The following is a 24,002-nucleotide window of genomic DNA, read 5'->3' as shown; positions in this document are numbered from 1 at the left end:
TGTTGTGTTGTGTTGTGTTGTGTGTGTGTGTGTGTGTGTGTGTGTGTGTGTTGTGTGTGTGTGTGTTTCATGTCCTGAATATTTTCTGGGCCCAAAGAGGGCTTTCTGATCTGCTGTGGAGAAGGCACCCTGTACAGTGTAGGAGGCTTCCTGGGTGGAGGGTGGACCGGAAGGAGGGGTGCCAAGCCCTGAATATCTCAGTTAAACTTTGGACTGACTCACTCCAGGAGGTGGCACGATTTCCTCTGAAGGTTTAAAATAAAGGGCAGAGATTCGATTCCATCTGGAATGATGGGTGTGGCCCTGCCCAGCAGCTAGGATGGTCCCTGTGATCTCTCCAGCCCTCTTTGTTCTGAGACTAGACACCACCCTTCACTGCCTGAGAAAATTCGAGGACTGGAAAGGTTTAGTCTCAGTACATTAGAATTACTGCTAGAAAATAAAGATCCTTAAAGCCAGATTCTTTGCCTTCTTGGGCAACAAGCGGGAAGACATCTCTCTTCTGTCAGATACTCAAGCTCCAGGGTCAGAGAGTGGAGTGAACAGAATACTATTCTTTATTTAAAAGTGGACTCTGTGGCTGTTGACTCTTCCACGGCCCAACGTTAATGTACCTGAATGCAATTTGCTGTCTGGAAGTGGTGCACCGCATTCTCCTGGGCCCTGTCGAGAAATGGTGACAACCCTTCCCCCTACAAAGAAGGGTGATCATATGGCCATGTCAGGATTAATAGTGTCCCCTTTCATTCTTAAAAGGACTCCTGTTTGGACAATAAATTACATGGTCACTCTACCATGAAAGAGCAGGAAAAGACTCGGAAGAAAACTTTGTTTGGGAAGGCAGTGTTGAAACCAAGGCATTTGAAAAACATGATTTTCTGTTTAAATATATATGATTCTTTTTTGTAATCTAAATGACAACCTTCAGAATCTGACTTCTTGTTGGAAAGAGAGGAAGTAAGTTTTATTTTTGAGAAAGCTCATTCAAACAAAACAAAAAAACAAGTAGAATGAAGTAAAAGCTTCCTAGTCGGAGGCCTGAACCCTGTAGGGGAAGTGGGGGCTGAAGGAGGGCTTGGAGCGGCCTTCTGTCCACGTGGGCAGGCCCCTAAGCAGGGTTTTGAAAGGAAAGAGGATGCAGAGAGGTCCATGACTTGATGCTGCTTCACTGGAACATCCAGGAATGCACATGCCCAGGCCAGAGCACCCTGCGGTCAGAGGGAATAGGCTCATGCCAGACTCTTGGTCCTTTGCTGGGGCCACTTGACCATGGTTGATTGCAAATGTAGGGATTAATGGTTGAAAAAATCTGGGCTCTGAGGTTATAGCTCAGTGGTAGAGTGCCTGCTTAGCACGCACAAGGTCCTGGGTTCAATCCCCAGTACTTCCATTAAACAAGATAAATAAATAAATTCACCTAATTACTTCACCCCCTGCAAAAATTTTTTAAACAAAATCTGGGCTCTAGTCACTGATGCTAAAGGATAAACTGAGATTAAACATTTAGGAGTTTATTGGAGAAAAAATCAATTCCAACTGGGCAGTGCCAAACCAGAAGTTATAAGTGTTATAAGTGTTCCTGTGACAGCAGCTGGGGAAAGACATAGGTAGAGAAAGTGAGGGAGCAAAGAATGGAGATTATTTGACTGACTGTCACTTAAAGCCTAGTTGGCTGTTTCTGACTTAGGGTTTGAATTTCATAACCTTGGGGTATTTCCTGGCTTACAGTTTGCTTACTCAGGCCTCCCTCCTTCATTAATGTAACACTTCCTAGGCGGAGTGACCTAGAGCAAATGGTTCTCTTCAGCCTGGGTTTCCTCATCTGTAAACTGGGGATGGTACTGCCGCCTAATTCCAGGGCTTCAGTGAGAACAAATGGAGAAGGGCAAAGGGCATCAGTGAGCTAGGGTGGGCCATGCTGATGTGAGGGGTTGGCCCGTGGCCCCCATGTGGTCACAGGAGGGCTGCGTCCTGTGGGCAAAGGGAGGTAGTAACCCTGGAGCAATTTCATGTCGGGGACATGTGACAGATGGCCTTCAGCGCTCTCTTTTCCCAGCCCTCTCAGCAGCTGGCAGGTCCAATGAGGCTTCGCCAAAATGTTCAAGAAGCTTGTCCTAACATGGGTCTTTCTGCAGATTCTGGCCCGCACTGCTGACCACAAACAGCTCTGGGAACTTCAGAATGAAGCTGGCGTGGCTGTAGAAAGAGGCAGTGTTATATATGATTGTGGAAAATGGTGTAGTGTGGGCACTTAGGACATATTCATTTATTTATTTACCCTCCTAACAAACAGGCACAGAGCCCTGCTCTGGTCCCAGGCACTGCGGCAGTTGGTGTGGCCGGGCAGACACCTTATCTATCTTGATCTGGAACTTGCCTCCTTGAGGGAAAAGCTTGCAAAGAACACAACTAACTTACACTATGTTAAAGGAAAAAATAAAGACCAAGAGGCCGAATATTGAGCACTGAGTGGGTAAGTTTACTGCTAAGTAGGGAATCCTTAGCTCTGAGGTGTGAGGTCCAGCAGGGAAAGGAATGGAGTAGGGCTTCATAGCTAAATGCCTCATTGACAGTGGGAAGACAGTCTCACTGTGCCTTGGTGCCAGGCTGGCAGTACCTGGGCTTGTTGATTAGGTGGGCACCTGATTGGCTCCTGCATGACAAGGGCTGCCCATGGCATCGTGGTGCCTGGCTGGTTGTCTGCTGCATGCAAGATTTGCCGAGGTAGGCTTATGGCAGCCAGAGAGGTCTGCATTGTATCAGCAGGCTGGGTAGCCAGGTCAGGTTTGTCTCATCTAATGGGTTCTGTACCCACTAAAGGTGAAAAATTTTTTTTTAATTAATTAATTTTTTAAGGTGAAAATTATTAAGATAACGTAGAAACATGGAAACTAATATACTCCTTATATACAAGGAATAGAACATGAAAAGACCACAACTGCAGGACTCAGAAATCCTTGGGTAGCAAGTGACAGGAACATAAATTAACCAGCTTAAACAAAAATGACAATTTATGGCCTCATGTGTCTGGGAATCTAGGGTATTGCTGGATTTCTGGATCCAGGATTCTAACGGTGTCCCTGGGGTTTCTTTCTGTCCCTCACTGTCAGTTCTGCTGGTCTCTCCTCCACTCAATTCTTGGCTGCTCAGGGGTTCCCAGAGCAGCTCTCTTAGCAACTCCAGTGCAAAGAGAGCATCTTTTTTGAAAACCAGCTGGAAAGTCCCAGAAAATACACTTTTTGGTAGCACAAAATCACTTGCCTGCCCTGTGGCTGGAGTTGGAGGAAGGGAAGGATGGAGGCGGTCAGGTGGCATGGCTGTTACAGAAGGGGAGGAAGGAGTGCCAATGAGTGAAAACCATGACTGTCCACCAGCTGTGTAAGAATAGGCACCTCCTAGTAGCACCAGAGACTCATCAGTAACGTACATGCTTGCATGGGAAGAGCTTGGATTTAAAGTCGTTTTCAGTCACAAAAGTCAGTGTTTAAATAGAATAGTCTGACCCAGAATAGTCCTTTCTGTCACATGATTGGGACCAAAATAGACATACACTTTTAAGCCTTGATCCTATGTACCAGCGTTTAGCAAACTTTTTTTCTGAAAAGGGCAGATAGTAAATATTTTAGGCTTGTGGGCTATGTGGTTTCTGCTGCAACTACTGAACTCTACCATGGCAGCTTGAAAGCAGCCATAGCCTACACCTACACAAATGGACATGGCTGTGTGTCAATAAAAATTTATTTTTAACAAGTATTGGGCCAGACTTGGCCCACAGGCATTGTCTTGCCAACCCCTGATATAGAAGTCTGAAAATCTTATATTTAAATAAGCCATATTACACTGCTCTAAAGTAAACTGTGTATTTGCAAACCGCATATCTGACAAGGGATTAATATCCAAAATATATAAGGAACTCCTATAACTCAATAGCAAAAAACAAAATAAATCAATTGAAAATGGGCAAAGGAGTTAGATATTTCTCCAAAGAAGACACACAAATGGCTGACAGGTGTATGAAAAGTTACACAGCATCCCTAGTCATCAGGGAAATGCAAATCTGAGCCACAGTGAGATAACAGCTCACACCTGCTAGAATGGTCATTATCAAGAAACCAAAAATAACAAGTGTTGACAAGGATGTGGAGAAATCAGAACCCTTGTTCACTGTTGGTGGGAATGTAAAATGGAGCAGCTGCTGTGGAAGACAGTATGGAGCGTCCTCAGAAAATTAAAAATAGAACTACCATATGATCCAGCAAGTCCGCTTCTGGGTATTTATCAAAAAGAATTGAAATTAGGATCTCAAAGAGATGGCTGTACACCTATGTTCATCGAGGCATTATTCACAATAGCCAAGAGATGGAAACAACCTAAAAGTCCTTTGACAGATACCTGGATTAAGAAGATGTGGTATATACATACAACGGACTATTATATTGCCTCGAAAAAGAAGGAAATCCTGCCACATGCAGCAACATAGATGAATCTTGAGAACATTATGCTGAGTAAAATAAGCCTGTTACAGAAGGACAAACACTGAATGATTCCACTTATATGAGATATCTAAAATAGTCACATCGATAGAAGCAGAAAGTAGAATAGAGGTAACCAGGTGCTGGAGGGAGGAGGGCAGTGGGAAGTTGCTGTTTAACAGGGGGAAAGTTCCAGTTATGCAAGGTGAGTAAATTCTAGAGATCTACTGTACACATTGAACCTGTAGTTAACAATACTGTATTGTGTACTTAAAAGTGTGTTAAGAAGGTGGATGCCATTTAAAAAAAACTATATCTATTTCTGTATCTAAAGTAGGTCCCATTTTTTAATTTTTGCTTTTATTTCTATTGCCTGGGTAGACTGCCCTAGGAGAACATTCCTAAGATTTATGTCAGAGAACATTTTGCCTATGTTTTCTCCTAGGAGGTTTATCATGTCTTGTCTTATATTTAAGTCTTTAAGCCATTTTGAGTTTATTTTTGTGTGTGGTGTGAGGGATTGTTGTGACTTCACTGATTTACATGCTGCTGTTCAGTTTTCCCAACACCACTTGCTGAAGAGATTGTCTTTTCTTCATTGTATATTCTTGCCTCCTTTGTCGAAGATTCATTGACTGTATGTCTGTGGGTTTATTTCTGGGCTCTCTGTTCTGTTCCAGTGATCCATAGGTCTGTTTTTGTGCCAATACCATCCTGTTTTGATTACTGTAGCTCTGTAGTATTGTTTGAAGTCTGGGAGGGTTATTCCTCCAGCTTCGTTCTTTTTTTTTTTAACATTTTTTTAATTTAGTTATAGTCATTTTACAATGTTGTGTCAAATTCCAGTGTAGAGCACAATTTTTCAGTTATACATGAACATGCATATATTCATTGTCATATTTTTTTTTTCACTGTGAGCAGCTTCGTTCTTTCTCTTCAGTATTGTTTTGGCAATTCTGTGTCTTTTATGATTCCATATAAATTTGAAGATTATTTGTTCTATTTCTGTAAAAAATGCCCTAGGTAATTTGATAGGGATCACGTTAAATCTGTAGATTGCCTTGGGCAGTATGGCCATTTAAACAATATTGATTCTTCCAACCCAAGAGACTGCAATACCTTTCCATTTCTTTAAGTTATTTTTAATTTTCTTAATCAGTGTTTTGTAGTTCTCCATGTATAAGTCTTTCACTTCCTTGGTCAGATTTATTCCTAAGTATTTTATTGTTTTGGATGCAATATATCTCAAATAAATAGTGTAACAGTTTATTTTCTGTTCCCAGTGTAGTGGGGGAGCATTTGGAAAACATAAAATTGACCCCATCACAAAAGCAAGAAATTATAATTGCCCTATCCGAAGGGGCAAGTAATGTTCCACCATAAATCAATCAACTAGGAAATGGCCACATGGAAGACATGGCATCTGAAGGCCACAAGACAGCTGGATGGGTTCAAACACTGGCCAGGATAGCTGTGTTTTTGCCAGTTTTGGCAATGCATACAGTTATGTCATGAATCTGGGACTAGTGTGGCGTGCCCAGTTGAGATTTAAAGCTCCCTCCTGGACCCTCCAAATCAGATGCTGCTTGGTATTGAAAACATTCATTTTGGGGTCAACAGAAGGCCCTCACAACTCTGATGGGAACGTCACCTGAGAAGACCTGTCTCCTCCCAGATTTGCATTTTAGCACCTCCACATTCTGCTGTGGCAGCTGCTGTTTTAATGGACACAGAGAGACTGGCTGAGGGCTCCACTGGGGTCTGCTACAGATCTGAGCAGAGTCTGGGATCCTGGGGTCAGAGTGGGATCTTGGACCTTCTTGTTCTGCAGATGTGATTGTGGGGCGCACAGAGGCGGCCTAGAATGCGGGGTCTGCATGACTGTCATCTACTCCAGGCCTCCTACCCAGGCCAGAGAAAGGCGGAAACTCTGAGAACATTCCATCTGAATAAGATGCGTTTAATAAGAGCCCTGGAAAATGGTAAAGCTGGCTTAGGGAAAGGGAATGTGCTCTTTCATATAAAACAAACAAAAAATGTGACTGTGGGAAGCATCCAAAAAAATAAGATGACCTGGAGGCTGGATTTAAAAATTGGCACTGAGGGAAATCTCATTTCCCCGGTTGATGACTCCCCCTTTGGCTGTGCTCATGCCAGTTGAGCAAACCAAAATAACTTCATAAATTAAAGTTCATGCAGGCAAGAAAGCTAGGCCTGGAATATCACACACCAGATGCAAACCTTGTTGGCTTTGTTTGCAACTGACATCCTTGGTTTGAGGGTTGATGTTGTCGAGAGAAGGTTACGTTATGCATATATGCAATTAAAAAAATCACCATTGGTAGACAGGGAGAGACACAGCTGTGTTCACTTATAGTTTATGTCACCTTTGTTGCTTGTTTTCCCTTCTGGAAAGAATGTCCACAGTAATTAATTATAACCAGCTTTTTTTTGGTACGTGGAAATTGCTCAGAGAGCTCAAAGTATGTTAGTAGTAGTGCCTTGTCACTAGGACCTCCATTTTTTTTCTCTTATTATACAAGGAATAGAAGGATGCATTTGGGATGTAAAAGGTTCAAATTATAAAGCAGCATACATACACAACAGAGTTCAAAATTCCCTTCCCCTCCATCAACCCACTGCCCTCCCTGGCCATGAAGGCTTCCTCTTCTTTCTAGACCTCTTTCTTTATGTTCACTATTGATATGTCTGCAAACAAGTGTGTATATACATATACACAATACACACAATTAGTTTTATTTTTAATACACGTATAGGGCCATGATGTATGTATTGATGCACAACTTGCTTTTTTCACTTAACACGTCCAGAGCTGCTTCTGTTCGATCCGTGTGTGCATGACTTTTTAATGCTGCGGCACATCCCATAATATGCATGCGTAATTATTGAGCCATTTTTTTCTTCCTTCTTTTTGCTATTAAATGAAGTAAAGAAAGCATGAGATCATGACTGCCTTCTGGAACTAGATTGCTTGGCTTTGAACAGGACTTCACTGAGGGGCAGTGTCTGTGTGTGTGTGTGTGTGTGTGTGTGTTACCCAGGGCAGTGTTGGTGAACTACAGCCCTCAGGCCAAATCCACCCTGCTCATGTTTTTGTATGGCCTGCGAGGCAAGAATGATTTTCTTCTTTTTAAGTTGTTGGGGGAAAAAAAATCAAAAGATAAATGATATTTCCTGATATATGAAAGTCATATGAGATCCAGAAGTCAGGGTCCATAAATAAAGGTTTGTTGGAACAGCCATGCTCTTTTGTTTACCTGTTGTCAGGGGCTTCTGTCATGCTATAACAGCAGAGCTGAGTGGTTGTGACAGCAACCATCTGGCCCACCTAAAATATTTACCATCTGGCCTCTTCCTGAAAACATTTGCTGACCCCTGACCTAGGGCAAATTACTCATCTCTCCATGTCTCCACTTTCTTTTCTGTAAAATAATCATAAAACCTACTTTGTAAGGTTCAATTATTTAATGTATATCAAATAAATACCACATGTAGAATATACCAGATTATAATGTGTCAAGTGTATGTGTTTAAGTTACACATAAAGGCTTTAGAACTTTTTAAATGCTCCATTAAGATTAGCAACTCTTGCAGCATCATTGTTCCAGCATCATTATCGTACCTTTTTGTGCAGACCCCCGGGAGGACACTGCAGACCCCCGAAAGTGGAGATTGCAGTCCCCCGGGAGGACACTGCAGACCCCCAGAAGTGGAGATTGTAGACTCCTGGGAGGACACTGCAGACCCCCAGAAGTGGAGATTGCAGATGCCTGGAGGTGGACTTGGTGGTGGAGGGATGTGGATTAAGTGCTACCAAATCGCTTTGCAAAAGGACTTCACTAATTTTTGCCCCCAGAAGTCCCTGCTGTCCCACATTCATGACCAGGCTGGATAGGGACTCACAGAATGGATAAAATAACTGAGTCTGAGGAGATTTGAGTCCTGACAGGCTCTTGAGAGGCAGAATTTCCCCTCGAGCACTCTGGGTCGACCTTGCCTGGAAAGCTGTCTCCTCAAATCAGCACATGCTCACAGTTGTTGAGTGAGGGCCTCCTCCGGGCTGAGCCCGGGGCTCATACATTCTCAGTTTTAGTTTTCACAACCACCTCTATTTTCCAAACGAAAACTGAGGGGCTCGGAGAAATTTCGTAACTTGCTGGAGGTCTATAAACTTTCTACGCCACTCCTTTACTTCCAGGAAGGGATAAGGTGATGTCAGACATGCCCCATCCTCTCCCCTCACTTTCCCAAATCAGCATCTTGATAGCTGGGTAGGAGCTACGTGGAAAATTGGAAGTGAGCTTCAAAGCGAGTGGCTTAGTCACAGCCCAGTTTATCTCCTCTTGTTCTAAGTACAGAGAATTTGTCATAGCGCCCGTTACTATATTTTTCATGCCCCGGTGTCACAGTCTGTGCTGCTCAGCCATGCTGAGAATGATGCAGTTCTAACAGATAACTCTCCTTGGGGTGAAATGCCTATTTTTAGGCGTCTCCCGGCGCGCCTGTCAAGGGCCTTTGCAACAGCATTTCTCATGTTCCATTAGCATGTCTGCAAAACACGAAGCAAATTACCCAGATATTCTTGACCTTGCGCATGAGGGGAAGAATGTTTCTGGTTTTGAGTGTGTTTTCAATGACGAACATCTGCATTTTTTCCTTCCTCACTTTTTTTCTCCCCTCTCACACTGACGTTAAGAAACAACAAAATGCTGCTCACCCCACGGTTTAGTTGTTCTCTACGAGGAATGTGAAACATTTGACAGAATTTCCTGGAGGAACGAAGACCCCCCATTCCCTGATTAAAACCACGTTAAAACAAAAAGCAGGCTGTATCCAGAGCCCCTGCCAGAGTGCTGCTTATTCGATCCAGTGAAAAAGGCAGCACACGTTGGATGTTTGTGGCATCACGAAGGCCTTTTTGAGATGCTTAAACTTTTTAAGAACATACTGAGAACTTCCTCTTAAAGGCTGTCTCTACTCCGAGTTATTCTCCCAAAGGTTGGCCTTCCTTCCTGCACCCGAGTGACTGATAGTCGTTGCAATGGATGAAAAGCCAAAACTTCCATTCTGACAGGCTGTGAATGTTTATCTGAAGTTGTAATTGTCTACTCCCATGTTAATTTGCTTGCTATCTTATACAGCGGAGATGAAAGGGACCTGGGGGAAAGAAAGGAAAAGAAAAAAACCTTCTTCCCACAGGTAAGTATCTAAAGCAGGGCTTGTCAGCCTTGACACTGTTGACATTTGGGGGCCAGATAATCCTTTGTTGAGGGGGTGGGGCTGTCCTGTGTGCTGTCCTGTGTTTAACAGCATCCATAGATGCCCAGAGCACCCCCGTAGTTTTGACAACAGTAAATATCTCCAGACACCGCAGATGTCCCGGTGTTGAGAGGCACTGGCCTCGATCCTGGTGGTCTTGAACTTGCACCCTCCTCCCTTGCCCTGCGCATCTCCCACTTGCTGCTCTCCCATGAATGGGAGGCGTGTTTTCTTTTTTTCATCCTACCCTTATGCCTTGAGATGTTGCTACATCTGGACAAGTGTGCCAAGCTCAACCTGGGTCCAGGGACATGGCATAAGGCATGTGGCTTGGAGGGCTGCAGTGAGCCCTCTCCCTGGCGGGTCCCTGTGACTGCTGGTCTGCACGGCATGCTGGTGCTGCTTGAGCAGGAGTGCAAGTAGCAGGACTGTCTTGGAGACAGGTGTGTGGAAGGGAAAACACCTGACTGCCAGCCCCAGCCTCTGGTCCTGGTGGCATGGGCAGCTGGCGGATCACTGGGCTCTGAGCCCGGCAGCCCTGGCCTGTGATGGGCAGAGAGTGCCCTGTTGTTTCCCTTTTTGGAACCTGAGGGCAGAGATGATGAAGTTCCCAGGAGAGGCTCAGCTGAATCCCAGGGAACGGAGTGTAGCCCTTTCCCAGTGCCAAGGAGTGGGAGGCTCTATGAGTCTTTCCCTGGGATGTGTGGCTCCACTGGCCCCCAGAGCCCCGACTACTGGGTGCACCGGTGACACTGGGGCGCTGGGGGGAAGGGCACTGGACCAGGAGTCATAAGACCTGAGTTTGGTTTCAGTTCTACCCTGAGTATCAGCGTGACCTTAGGCAAAGCGTTCCTTCTGGTCCTTGTGTTCCCCATTAAAGCCACCGTCCCATGTTCCTGTAGAACATTCTATACTTCTGCTTATCTCCTGACTTACAGGCAAAGGTGAGACTGTTAAGAGGTGGAATTGTGGCCTTCCTGAATTTGCTTTTAGTTGTGAGTTCCTGACTAGTGGGGGGTCAGTGAGGGGCTTAGGGGCATTCATTTGTTTTTGCCTTATGTTTATGGGGTCTTAGTGAAGACCCCAATAAATAACATTTCTCTTCCCTGAAGATGAGAGATGAGGCCATGGTTGAAGGTTTGAACTTTGGAATGTGCCCAGATTTACTTAAGTCTTCCTCTTCCCCTGGGGCCAGTAAACCAAGTGTCTGAAAGGCCAGGAGTTCCTCAGGGGAATTGACAGACACTGGAGGGTGAGGGTCATTGTCAGTGTGGACTGCAAAGGCCCTGTCCCACGCCTGGTAGGGGATGCTGGCCTGGCTTTCACTGACGGTCTCATTGCTCTGGGCTGGTTTCAGACCCTGGCTGTCCTAACCTGTTGGTGAGGGTGCCGTTGCCATGTCCTTCTGAGCCTGCAGACGGTTCAGCAGTGACAGCCCAGGGATGATGCATTGGTGTCCGCACCACCCACAGCCCCTCAGCGCTCAGTGGTAGAGCTCCGTTGTCGATTACATTGGCCAGTGGTGGAATCCCCAGATTCCAAGGAAAGGTATGGGGGATTGGGGCAGACATGAACTGTCTCGGGTTCAGGGTTGCATCAGAAAACTTTTCACATTAGGTCACTGATGTCTGTTTCTCCTGTCGTGGTGGTCTCCGCAGCCCCCTGGACCCTGCCCGTGGGAGGTTTATGGAGGAGAGGAACAAGCCTCCCCCGACCCTTCAACCAGAAGCCTGGAGTCCTCGATGCAGTTGCTGTGTTTTACGTGCCTCATTGACTGAGTCCAAGCTCTACATGAGCCTGGTCCCTGGTGTGTGATGCACAGCTTCTCCAAGGCTGGACCAGCAGCCCAGCTCCGTCCCTTGCACACACCCAAGCTTGTTTGGATGTCATAGCTCACCATAAAAATGGTGCAAGTGGCCAGCTCTTTCTTCACTGTGGCTCTGGGCAGCCCAACCCAGCTCTCGAGTGGATGTGAGGCCTGAGAGTGAACTTCTTTGTGAATAATGACACAATTTCACAAAAATGCAATATCTCCCAGATCTGGCTTCTGGAGCTTGGCCTAGGGGAGGGGGAGCCTGGCGGTTCTTTGCTCCAGGGGTGTGTGTGTGTGTGTGTATGTGTGCATGCTTTTCCACAGGACACATTTATTTTCACATGCTTGTGTGGACTGTTTTGGGGGAGTCCCTTGGGGAAAAGGAGAAAGAACAGAATTCTGTGACACCTGATGGAAAATATGCTTTAGTCAACAAGGCTGATGTGTCTTCTCTGACTCTTGCCTTTAGACTAAACCAAACCCCAGCCAGAGAGGATAAGTCACACATTGGGCCTTCTGAGCTGGTGACTGTCCCCCCTGCAATGGCACTGTCTTAATTCTAATCATTTTGGAAAAATACTTTCAGAATCATACAGTGCTTCAGTCTGGGAGGAAGTGCTGAAAGGTTATCTTGGCCAAACACCCCTTTTTAAAGGAAGAGAAAACTGACGGCCAGAGAAGACCCACGGCCCACTCAGGGTGGCACAACTTGAACTTGAATCCTGTCTCTTCATGCCCAGAAAAAGGTTTTGTCTATTCTGCGCTCTTTTAGTCTTCAGAGAGTATATTGTGCTACATTTTAGGCAGTATTTTATTTTCCACTCTGGTCTCATTCGTTCAGTCACTCTGAGTGTCACATATGCTCTGGGGTCTGGGGACGTAGTGGTGAGCAAGGCAGACCTGGCCCTTGTGCTCTGGGGGCTCAAGGTCTGATAGGGAAACAGCTGTGATCAAGAAACTATGCTGGGATGTGGGCAGAATCGGAGCCCCCGCCCCAGGAGTCACTGGTCACCCCCCAGCCCCGTCTCCTCTATTCTTTTCAGAAAGGCTCTGAGGATTCAGAGAATTTAGGGAACTTGGCTGATGTTGGCTTCGGGGTTGAGGCCTGTGTGTCTGGGGAGGTGGTCCTGGGCCGCAGCACCCCCCACTCCTCCCCACTCCCACCTCCACCCATTCCCTCACCTTCTGAGCCACTTTCCTTGGACTCTGAGGTCATGGCTGTAAGTTTCTGGTACTGAGGGTTTGGCCTTTGAGCACCTTTCTCTTCTTTCCTTTAAAAAAAAATTGAGATAATTCACATACCATAAAATTCACCATTTAAAAGTGTACATTTCAGTGATTTTTTTTAGTGCATTTACCATATGGTGCAACCATCACTACTACCTAATTCTAAAACACTTCTGTCACCCTCAGAAGAAGCCCTGTACCTGTGAGCAGTCACTCCCCATTTGTGGTGCCTCCGGGCAGCCTCCAATCTGTGTTCTCTTTTGCTGGACATTTCACATAAATCGATCATAGAAAATGTGGCCTTTTGTGGGGCCTTCTTTCACTTGGCATAATATTTTCAAAGTTCATCCACGTTGGAGCAGACGTCATGCTGCGTTCCTGTTGGTGGCTGAGTGCTATTCCATTGTGTGGTGGTACCACACTTTGTTTATCCATTGATGCCCCTTTCATTTTAACTCCAATCACAGCCCCCTGATGTCTCCTTGAATTTTCTGGTGAGTGTTTGGAAGTTTTTTCTAATCTGTCTCGTGGAAACTTTGGTCAACATTCTCTGCCTGGCGAGCTGCCTACACTGGCCTAAGGGGGAGCTAAAGCAGTGATTTTTGAGTTAGATTTTTAATCTCCCCCAGCTCCCCAAATCTGATATGACTGCCCTGGGGGAAGTGTTGTAGGTGTGAGTATGTCTTGTCCCTAGAGAGCTGGAGCAAAGTGGCTGAGCCCACTGATGAAGGGATGCTGTAGGTTTAAAATTTTCCTCATTTGTTTCATTAGGATAAAAAAATTCACCTTTTTAAAGTGCACAGTTCTGCACATTTTAACAAATATATACAGTCATGTAACTACTACCACAATCAAGAACATTTTTATCACCCTCTGAAGTTCCTCCAGAGTCCTTTATAGTCACCACTTCCCCCAACCCCCAGCTTCTGGCAACCATGGATTTGCTTTCTGTCCCTATGTCTTATCTTTACAAGAATGTCGTATAAACAGAATCACACAGAATATAGTCTTTGGAGTCTGGCTTCTTTCACTAAACATAATGCTGTTTGATTCGTCCGTATTACCACGTGTATCAGCTCCCTTTTATTTCTGAGTAGTATTCCATTGTTTGTTTATCTGCTCCGCAGTTGAAGGACATTTGGGTTGTTTCCAATTTTGGGCAATTATGAATAAAGCCACTGTAAACATTCATGAACAGCTTTTTGTGTGAACATAAGTTTTCGTTTCCCTTGGGTAAATATATAGGAGTGGGTCAAATGGTAAGTGTATGTTTAACTTTATAAGAAACTTCCAAGCTGTTTCCCAAGGAGCTGTAGCATTTTGCGTTCCCACCAGTGATGTGTGAGCGTTCGTTGTCTTTTATTACATTCTAGTCCCTCAGATTGATCAGAGCCAATATATATGTTTGGCTTTTTTATTTGCAAGGTACAAAGACCTACTCTGTTTACCTTACCTGTTTTAGTTCAGATTCCACCAGAAGTAGCCTCTGAAGCAGTGAGTGTAGTGTAAGTGGTTTATCTGGGGGGTGGTCCCAGGAAACACCAGGAGGGGAGTGGAGAAGTGAGAGGAAAAGGAAGGAAGCCAAAAAAAAAAAAAAAAAAAAGTGTGCTGTCAAGCAGTTTACCAGTTAGGGCGGCACATGCTCTGTCCCCATGGGAACTCTGAAAACCAGTACAGAACACAAGCCTGAGGTCTCTCCCACCCAAGGGGCCAGGCAGCTGGGTTCTGTAAGCCATCCCCCATCAGTCACTAGCTGAGGACTGCTGCCAGGGTTCTGTTCATGGCCCTCACAGCTGCCCTGTGTTCAGGGGCAGCTGGCTCTGGCAGACAGTCACAGGCGGAGGGCTTTTGGAAGTCAGGCCAACATGTGACAGTCAAGGTGTGCTTTCTTCAGGTAATAGACGGTTCCTTCCAGCTGTTCCCCATGGGCCCTCTTTCAATACGGCTCTCTCCACTGGTGGCTTCCCTCCCTACTTCATGATTTCTGCTGTTGCGTCTCTTCTTATGTCCCCACTACTAACTGACCCACTCTGTCGAGTTCAGTCCCCCAAAAGAGAAATTGGTTGGTAAGTTAGTCACTGCCTCTCTATTGGGCTGAGCCTTCAATGTAGATCACCCTGTAAACCTTCTGGCTGTCCGCTGGCTGCCCTTGGTTTAGGTGGCCTGGCCTGGGCCAATCAGCTGTGACCAGGGAGGTGAGTGAGAGAGTCTGGAGCCTTGCTGTCTAATAGAACCTTCTGTGGTGACAGAAGTGGCCTTTATCTATGCTGTCCAGTGTGGTAGTCTCTAGCCACATGTGACAACTGAGCACTTAGAATTGTGGCTGGTACTAAGGAACTGAATTTTTTACTTAGTTTAATTTTTTTTTTAATTTTTAGAGGGGAGGTAATTAGGTTTATTTATTGTTTTAGTGGAGGTAGTGGGGATTAAACCCAGGACCTCGTGCATGCTAAGCACGTGTTCTATCACTGAGCTATACCTTCTTCCTCCGAATTAATTAATTTAGTTTAATTTTAATTAAATAATACTTAAATTCACATAGTGGCTAGTGGCTACTGTATTGGATAGCACAGTTCTAGACCATGGGCCTAGAAGTGGTCTTGGCCTCTTTTGTCTAGCATGCAATGTGATGTGACAGAACATTTTCTAGAGGTCAGTGTTTTAGAAAGCTAATTAATACCTGTTCCAGAATCTTTGTGATTCTGACTCTGAATTGAACTCTTTTTTCCCCCATCCGCTTCAAGAGTTGGAAATACCGTCACTTTAGGCAATGAAGTTTAAATTGACCCAGTGATTTTTTGGTCTAATTCTGCTATGAGCCTTCTTTGACATATTTGCATTTTATTCTCAGAAGCTGACTTTCATTTTGTAACTCACTCTGATGTTTGTACTCTGCCTGTTTTGTGTTGTCAGATGTATGTATGTGAGTTCTTGATTTCCCCCCTCGCACGTGGAGACACTTGGCAGCTGATCGGGGCCCACCAGGTAGTCGGGCTAAAGTCATCCCTTGGAATTTGGAAGTGCAAGTTGCGTTCCTGACAGCAACCCAAGTGTGCATGTCTAAAGTCAGAACCTAACTTGGTTCTGTACCACCTCAAGATTATATATGAATGTCTTAAACTTTTGTGTTAGTATTTCTTTGCCTTGACTTCAGGAAATGACCAACAGACACCTGACAAAAATTCTTTCGGTGTCATTACAATGGAGCTTCAAGGAGCATTGGACAGGGAGTCAGGAACCAGGTTTCTTATTCAAGCTATGCCACCGATCTGTTGCCTTGTGGCCTTTAGCACTTGTCTGACCATTGTTTTCTTCATCTGTAAATATGGAGTTTTGATTAGACCTGCATTTTACAAACGTTCATCAAACACCATGGCAGAAAATGTTAATAGGTATATCCGAGAAAAAGCGTTCAATGGTCAAATATTTGGGAAAATACTGCTTACTACATCTTCTTGGATATTCCCAATGCACATTCTTATATCAAAGGCTCCAAGAAGTCTGCAGGGGAGTAAAATATTCTTTTTCACTTTATAAATCAGATTTTTCAAAATTATTTGGGTATGGAATCCCACTGTTTTTTCTTTTCTTTTTTGGACCATCTCTTGGCATTTCCTAGAATACTGTTCTATAGACCCCATCAGTGTGGGAAACAGGAATAGGTGATTTTTAAACCTTTCTAGCGTAAAGGTCTGAGCACGTGGGTAAACAGGAAATCGAGTCTCTTTTCCATCATGCTCTTGGCTTTTCCTTCTCAATCTTTACTCCTTCCCGTTTGTCCCCTGTATCATAATCTGGTTGATTACTAACTGTGGGACTCCTCTTTTTCCATAACACACATTCTGAGAGAGCTGGTGGGACGCACATTGGAGAGACTCATGGTGATGCTTTTCTCAGATGCCACTTGCCCCAAGAGGCTCTGTGTTCGTTACCAAAATGTGCTGCTTACCTGCTGCTTCGGGTGCCGCTCACTGGCGTTTTCAACTGGTTCCTGTGTCATTTTGCCGACTGGTTCTTCTGAATTTCAGCAAGGTAACTGTGATTAGGTTAAATCTCTTTCCATTTCAAGTGACAGAAGGTCAACTCCAACTAGCTTAAGCAAAACAAATGACAGAGGAATCAACCCCAGGGCATTTAGTTTAGTTTGGCTTAATCCTGGGCGGGGCTCAAATGATGTCTTCTACTAATTGTCCTTCTCTGTTTCCTGTCTCCCCCCTCTTCTAGAGCTCTTGGTTCTGCTTCTCTCAGAGTGTTGGCTTCTTTCTTTACTGACACAGCTCATCTCTTTCCCCGTGATGGGAAAGATGGCTGTGTCTTTAAGATTTGCCATCCCCAGAAAGAAAGAATTCCTGTGCCAGCCCCAGTAGACCAAACATCATTAGAGCATACTGATTGGTCTTGCTTGTTTTTTTGGGGGGGGAGGAGTGGTAATTATTTGTTTGTTTGTTTTAATGGAGATACTGGGAATTGATCCCAGGACCTTGTGTGTGCTAGGCATGCACTCTACCACTGAGCTATAATCTCCCCCTTGCTTGGGTTTTGCGTCCACACTTGTGAACAGGGGTTGGGGTTCTATGAGACATATGCAGGTGGCAGGCCACTGATTGGCAGCATAACATAGTAAGTAGGGGCAGGACAGTTCTTCAGCAGCAAGAGGGGCCCTGGGTGGACTCAAACAACAGTTATCCACTATCAATGCCCACTTCCTTTTCCTGGTGGCTTGGGGTGCCCTGGAGCAGTCACGGTATGATGTGTCCCTTTGATTTTCAGTTTTCGCAATTGTATTTTGGAATTCAAAACTTGATCAGACAGAGTAATTTTAGGTTTGAGTCTGCAACTTCAACAGAGGCCTCTTGAGCAAGAGGCCAGATAGAGCTCGACCACCTTTGTAGCTGTGAGGCCAGAGGTGTGCTGGTAAATATTTAATAACCGGCTCTCTGGGTATAAGAATGTCCTGATTTGTAGTATCTGCCGATTTTCGTGGTGTAAATATTCCCTCCTTAGCTGGCTTCAAGCTATCAACCTGACGTCACTCAACAGGGAGATGGGAAAAGATGTTTGCAACTGACATGTGCCTGTGTAAGCCGGTGCCAGCACAGCACAGTGTGAGGTCCACCAGGAAGCCTGGAAGCCTGGCAGAGGTTATCAGATTCGTAGCTTGGGCTGTTGAGGGGGAAAGATAGAGCAAGACCAAAAAGGGAGAAATTAAAGAAGAACCGAATGCATTCAGCAGGCGGTTGAGTGGAGGTCAAGGGTGGAGGCTGGGGTCAAATGAGGAGCCAGATGACCTGAGTTTGAATCTCCACCCACCGCTTAGCTGTCTGACCTTGAATAATTCCCGTAACTACTCTGTACTCAATTTCCTCTTCTGCAAAGTGGGAAGAATGTTGAGGCTCCCTTGAGATGATGCACAGGATACATTTAGCACAGGGCCTAACCCCTACCAAGCATTGAAACATTGATTGTTATTATTACTGACCACAAATTATAATTTGTATAGGTTCTGAGGTTCCAAAGAGGAAAGTACAAATCCTTCAGAGTCTAGCTGGCAAGGCAGGTTCCAAGATGCCTTCCATCTTTTTGTGCTGCCCCGATGCTGGCAAGTGGGGGCTCGCAGCAGCCTCTGTACAGCAGCAGCCTTTCCCCATCTTACCCTCCCTGCTGGGAACCCAGGAGCCTTCCCTCTGTGAATCAAGCACGTGTGCCTGGTCTCAAAGTACTCCCCTCCTGCCCATAATTTTTGGGGCTCTGTACATATGTCAGGATCTGTCCCCCTGTTTTCTTTCTGTTCCTTACTTTCCTTCGTCTTCTTAGCTCCCCTATGAGTGAGGTATCACCAGCCTTGTTTTACAGATGAGGAGACTGAGGCTCAGGGTAGAGCAGGCCTTTGCTGAGGCTCCTGGGCAGGGGAGAGGAAGAGCAAGGATTTTCATTCCAAAGTTAGGGTTGTGGGCTGAATGTTTGTGTCCCCCAGAATCCAGATGTTGAAGCCTTAACTTCCAGTGGGATGGTATTTAGGAGGTGAGCCTTTGGGAGGTGATTAGATTTAAAAGGAGCCCTGAGAGTGGGGCCTTTAAATTCGAGTCCTTAGCTGAGCCTGGGGCCACCTGGAGTCAGGGGACATCCCTGGCTTCTCCTAGGAGGATGTCCCAAGGTGGAAAACAGTGGTGTCCATTGTCTTGGGGAGGTTTATTTGAGGCTGCTGTGGGCCTGAGCAGTCTGAATTCTTAACCCACTTTTAGAAACAATGCTGGTTGTTTTTAACCAAGGAGAGTCCTTCCTAAATACTAAGCCTCCATCCAATGAGCTTTTCTTTCCCTTTTATGACTTGTGTGCTTTTAAAGATGAGGAAGTCTAAATGGTAAAGCTGTAGGGTCAGCCAAGGAAACACGCTATCTAATCCTTGTGGCTGGGATGGGAAGCAGGGGAAGTGGGTTCTACATGGAGCCAATGAGGCTTAGATGCGTTTTCTTATTGGGTAGTTGGCTGAGAAACCAGAAGACCTTTTCTGCTGCTTTCCTATGGGGCCAGGATTTAGCCAGTTTGGTGGGGTTGGGGTAGGGGTGGGAAGATGTGTTTTATTTTCTGGTGCTGGTTTTAGATGGGTCCCTGTGCCAGCTTATCAGTCTGGGGGCTGGGTCCATAACTGCCCAGTAAGCTGGGCACTGGGCTGCAGGCATTCTCACCTTGGCCAGTTAAGGGATTCCTAGGCTGGCAAGGTGCTGGAGGCTGAGCTGACTGGGCTCTGATTTAGGGATTGAGGATGGTGGTAAACTGAGGTAAACTTTTAGACCAGGTCACGTATGGGTGGCCTTTTGCCTTCTCTTGGTAGCTGTGGTGTGAAACAGCAAAGCTGTTCAGGGATCTTCCAGCTGCTGGCAGGGGGACTGCCAAGTGCCTCAGTGAAGAGCTAGGCTTTAGCACTAGGGAGCCATAGAAGGTTTTAATGCAGGAGCAGCTAGCCATTTAGAAAGCTGACCCTGTGGACCCAGGTAATTTTCATGAGCTACAAGGGGTTGGACCCTGCAAACCATGAGACATCCTTTTTCTTCCTTTTTGTAGCATATTGCTCTGATTCTGGCATTTCTCAAACTTTTCATTCCCTTTCTAGTCCAGGCCCAGGTCCCATGTAAGTACTCCAGACCCTCTTGTTGGTGATTACTTCAAATGAGCAGTACTTGGGATGTGACTCTGGCCTGCAGGGACTGTGTGCTCTTTTCTGTTCTTAACTCTCTTGTTCTGCTCACCACCTGGCACTTACCCATTGGTTTTTATGCACCAGTGTGTAATAAGTGAGTTCCATTTAGGCTGGTTTGGTCTCAAGGAAGGAAGCCCCATAAGAACCAATTCCAATAAAGGGAGTTTATTGTACAGATACAACAAGCATCTCAAGACAGGCCTGTGAGGGCTCAAAATGGGCCAGAAAATAAGGAACAAAGGCTGCTCTTTCATTATTTCAGGAGTTTCTTGCTGACTTAGCACCTGACCCAACAAGGAAGCCCCATCCCCAGGCTGTGTGATCCTGTGGCTCTCATGTCCCCACAGCTGAATTCCCCGAGCTATTGGGGTTCCTGGGACAGAGAGCTCATCTACCCTCTCCAGGGTGCAGGAACCAGCGAGTCAAGGGATGGGAGTCTTGGGTCAGACGTCTGTCCCTGTCCAGGCAGGCCCATGGTTGGCACTTCTCACTGACAAACCAAGATGGGGGGAGTGGAGGTGAGGGTAAGGGGAGGGACTGGTGTAGGCCCTCACCTACTCAGGAGAGGTGCTCATGGTCTTTCAGCTGTTTGGCAGCACCAACAGGAACTCATCCTGCTGCTCTTAAACAGTGCTTGTGATATGGGGAAAAAAGCCCTTTACCAGTCTTGGATCCTGTAGCTAATGGGTCCTACAACTGCTGTGAGCCTGAGTTTTGTGCTCCGTGAAATTAAGGGGTCAGATTAAATGGACTCTAGGAGAATTTCCAAAACTGTGGTTCTGATAGAGCCTGGTCCCAACTCAGCCACACAAGTGGTGATGTGGGACTGGGGAGGCTGCTAAGGCGTCTGCCCAGCTGGGTCCCGAACCCCAAGATGCAGCCTCACAGGAAACAGGGTCCTCTGAGGCTGGGAATAAAGCCAATGGAGTTCTGCCGACACGAAGAAGAGCAGGACAGGGTGCCCTCGTTTATGCTGATGCCCAGATGAGTGTCTTCTCTGAAGCCCACCCAGGCTTGGTACCTGCAGGGTGTGTCACCGGGTGGCATAGGATAAGGTAGAGACGACTGGTGCCACCCCAACCCGTGTTCTGCACCTGGGCATCGCCCACACCCCCATGTGCTCTCCCAGATGGAGATGTTTCTTTGTATTTGTCATTTCTCTTCTCACCTGCTTCTGAAGCAGCAGATGGGAAAACTGAATTAGCAAAGTCCGTTTTCAGACAACCTTTGTGTTCATTAAGTAGAAATAATTGGATTATTTAAAAACAAAATCCAACATAGCATATTTCTGGTTTTCGGATGTGCTGTTTTTCTGTACAAAGAAGCGAATTTGCTGTAGAAGTCCCAACTTAGCTTCTGGTAGACCGCACGTGTGGGTGTCTGCAGTTGGTCCTGATGTCTGAGGACCTACCTCAGTTAGTGCAGCGCCATCAGTGAGCTTGACCCCCTCGGTGACGTGCATTGCACAGAGGGGGCGAGAGTTTGAGGTTGGAAGTCTAAGTGGCCTAGGCTTGAATCTTAGCTCTTCTACCAATTAGGGTCTCATATAATTTCCTTGAGCCTCTATCTTTTCATCTGTACAATGGGCATAATAACAGGGTTGTTGAGATTTAAGTCTTTGACACATGGCACATGATAAATGCCAACTGGTGTTGTCCCTGTCATCTTGGTCATCGTCATCCTCATCATCTCAGGACATGGAGGAGAGATGGGTGATGGATGGGTGTACTGTCTCTTTAGGCCCTACAGGATGTGTCCTGGACCCATCTCAAGATGTGGACCTGAAGGTGGGGTTCATTGTCTGCCGAGGCCTGAGCCCCAGCTGGCCTCACTCCTGGGTGATTTGGGAGTGGACACAAAGGGGGAGCCCTCACTGGTAGCTGAGTCCCTGTGGGCCCAGAGGCCCCTTTCCAGAGGCGAGGTGTGTTCTGGCCCCTTCTCAGGGTAGAGCTGGGGCCTTAGTCATGGGCAGATCATAACTGTACCTTATTCTACACTCTCCTGGGCAAGTTTCTGTTTGGTCTCTAATGGAAACGTAGACCCGAGCAGGCATCATTTCTAAACAAAGAGGGACTTTTCACAGGAAATTTGTAGACCTGACACCTACTTGCTTGCTCTCCCGTGGTATGACTTGCTTGGGAACAATAGACAATGGTCATGGCCTGCTTCCTGTGAGGAGGAAGAATGGGCACAGGTGGGTGTCCAGAGGCCCAGTCCCCAAAGAAGGGATTTCCTGAGAGTGTCCCACAGCCCCTTAATGTGTTGGCCCTGCAACAAGAGCAGTGAGGGCTCACATTATTGAGGGTCCCCATGGGCAAGCCCTGTTCTGAGACTTCACATGCTTTAATGAATTGATCCAGAGAAGGTGATCAGGACTGACGGGCATTGCCAAATTCTGTTCAGACCTCTTCCCCAGACCCATCTCAGAAGAGACCTGCCAGCTCCAGGCGGGGGATGGTGACCTCTGGGGCGGGGGGCAGCTTGCCCTTGCCCACCCGCTCTGCCAGCAGCACCTTGCACCAGTTTCCCTGCCTCACCCACTCCTGCCGTTTGGCCTCCTGTGAGTTCCTTCTGTGTCTTCCTACATTCTGGTCCTGCTACCTGGACCCCCTTCCACCCTCTCCCTGCCCTTCACCCATTCGGTTCCTCACTGACCTTCAGAGTTTGGCACAAACCTCATCTTCTCGGGGCAGCCTTCACGTGCTGTCCCAAGTAGCTGGTTTCCTTTGTGGGCCGCTGCCAGCCCCGTTATCTTCATCACAACCTCTTCCTGTTCATGTCTTCCTTTTCCAGTGTTCACCAAAATCTGTAATTGTACATTGGCTGGTTTTCTTGTGCAAAGTCAAGTCCTCCCCAGTTGGACCATAAGCTGGTTGGTGCGGGTCTGGTTCACACTGCCCGCGGCTGGGTCTGCAGCACCAGGCCTGGCTCAGACACCCTCACAAATCCGCTGGGTGAAATGTGCAGATTTCACAATGTGTGTGTTGAGGGGGCGGGTGTCTCTAGGTTTCAGAGGTTCCTTCTGAGAGATGTGGAGTAGAGAGTTAAGTATGGAATTTTTATGTAAGACAATAGGCATTTTCCTCCCAGCAGCTCAAACTGCAGAGTACCTGGTATACTCGTTCAAAGAAAAAAAAAATCACTTAGTTCTTAAAAAGGCTCTGGAAATTTCATCTGCCTTTGGGTGAATTGGCACGTGAGGCCTCTGGAGCAATTCAAGTGTGGAATTTGAACTCTACCCTCCCTCAGAGAGCAAGGCTGAAGCGATAGGACGAAACGCATGTAAATATCATGCGTGTTATTATTAGTTGTAATCTTATCTTTGTTAATAATAATAACAACAGGGCCCGCCTAGAAGTTGCTGAATAATAGCAGACAGGCGCTTTCCTAAACTCACGGGTCAGACGGAACTGTGGGCCCTGGGGAGGCGCCGACTCTGTTAACACTGCTGGGAGGGGTGGCGCGTTCAGCCGGAAGCCCCACCCTGGGCACATGTGTTCCGCCACATCCTCCACGCCCTTTGGGGCTCTGGTCATTCAGAGAGGCGCCCTGGAGGCCTGTGGTCTCCCAAACACTGGCCTGGCCCCTTTAAAGGGTCTTCCAGCCCCTCCTCCCAACCCAAGCTGCTGGCCCAAGTAGGGGGTCTGCAGGTTTGGGACCCACAAGGCAATTTCTCTTTGCAGAGATTTTGCCTGACCATTCCCTTCTATTGTTTGCTGCCCCAGTGACTTGCTGAAACCATGTGTTTCCTACAGATTTTATTTGCCTGCATTGACTTCTTTGTTTTGCTCTAATAAACAGACATTTAGCATATACAGATCTGTGCACTTGACAAAGAGAAATCTGGAGCCCAGGACCGGGTGGCTACACTGAGTCACCCGCTCCTGGAGTCTGAAGACCTTGGCTGGTCCAGAACTCGTAAATGACTCATGCTGTCAACGCTGGCCCATGCGCAGAGGTTCAGTTGCTGACTGTGGTGATGGAGGGCCAGGTCGGGCCTCTGACTGGTCAG

General features: G+C 46.4%; 1 protein-coding gene and 1 long non-coding RNA gene across 6 annotated transcripts in view; one reads left to right on the top strand and one right to left on the bottom strand.

Moving 5' to 3' along the window:
* Positions 1-24,002, top strand: part of GRK5 (G protein-coupled receptor kinase 5) — a 199,407-nt gene that overhangs the window by 22,177 nt on the left and 153,228 nt on the right. The gene's annotated exons all lie outside the window — the stretch shown is intronic.
* Positions 615-22,981, bottom strand: LOC123612772 (uncharacterized). Of its 4 annotated transcripts, none has more exons than XR_006720044.2 (4): positions 22,646-22,936; positions 16,742-16,885; positions 12,748-12,836; positions 615-2,196 (listed from the first exon to the last, which is right to left on the bottom strand). It is a non-coding gene; the product is annotated as an uncharacterized LOC123612772 (long non-coding RNA). The 4 variants fall into 4 exon arrangements; XR_006720045.2 differs by having other exon boundaries at positions 617-2,196; positions 16,742-16,881; positions 22,646-22,934; XR_012510113.1 differs by lacking the exon at positions 615-2,196 and adding an exon at positions 6,523-9,042 and having other exon boundaries at positions 22,646-22,981.

Source organism: Camelus bactrianus, chromosome 11 (genome assembly GCF_048773025.1).
Source record: "Camelus bactrianus isolate YW-2024 breed Bactrian camel chromosome 11, ASM4877302v1, whole genome shotgun sequence".
Classification (NCBI taxonomy): Eukaryota; Metazoa; Chordata; class Mammalia; order Artiodactyla; family Camelidae; genus Camelus; species Camelus bactrianus.
This window is presented reverse-complemented; position numbering and strand designations above follow the sequence as displayed.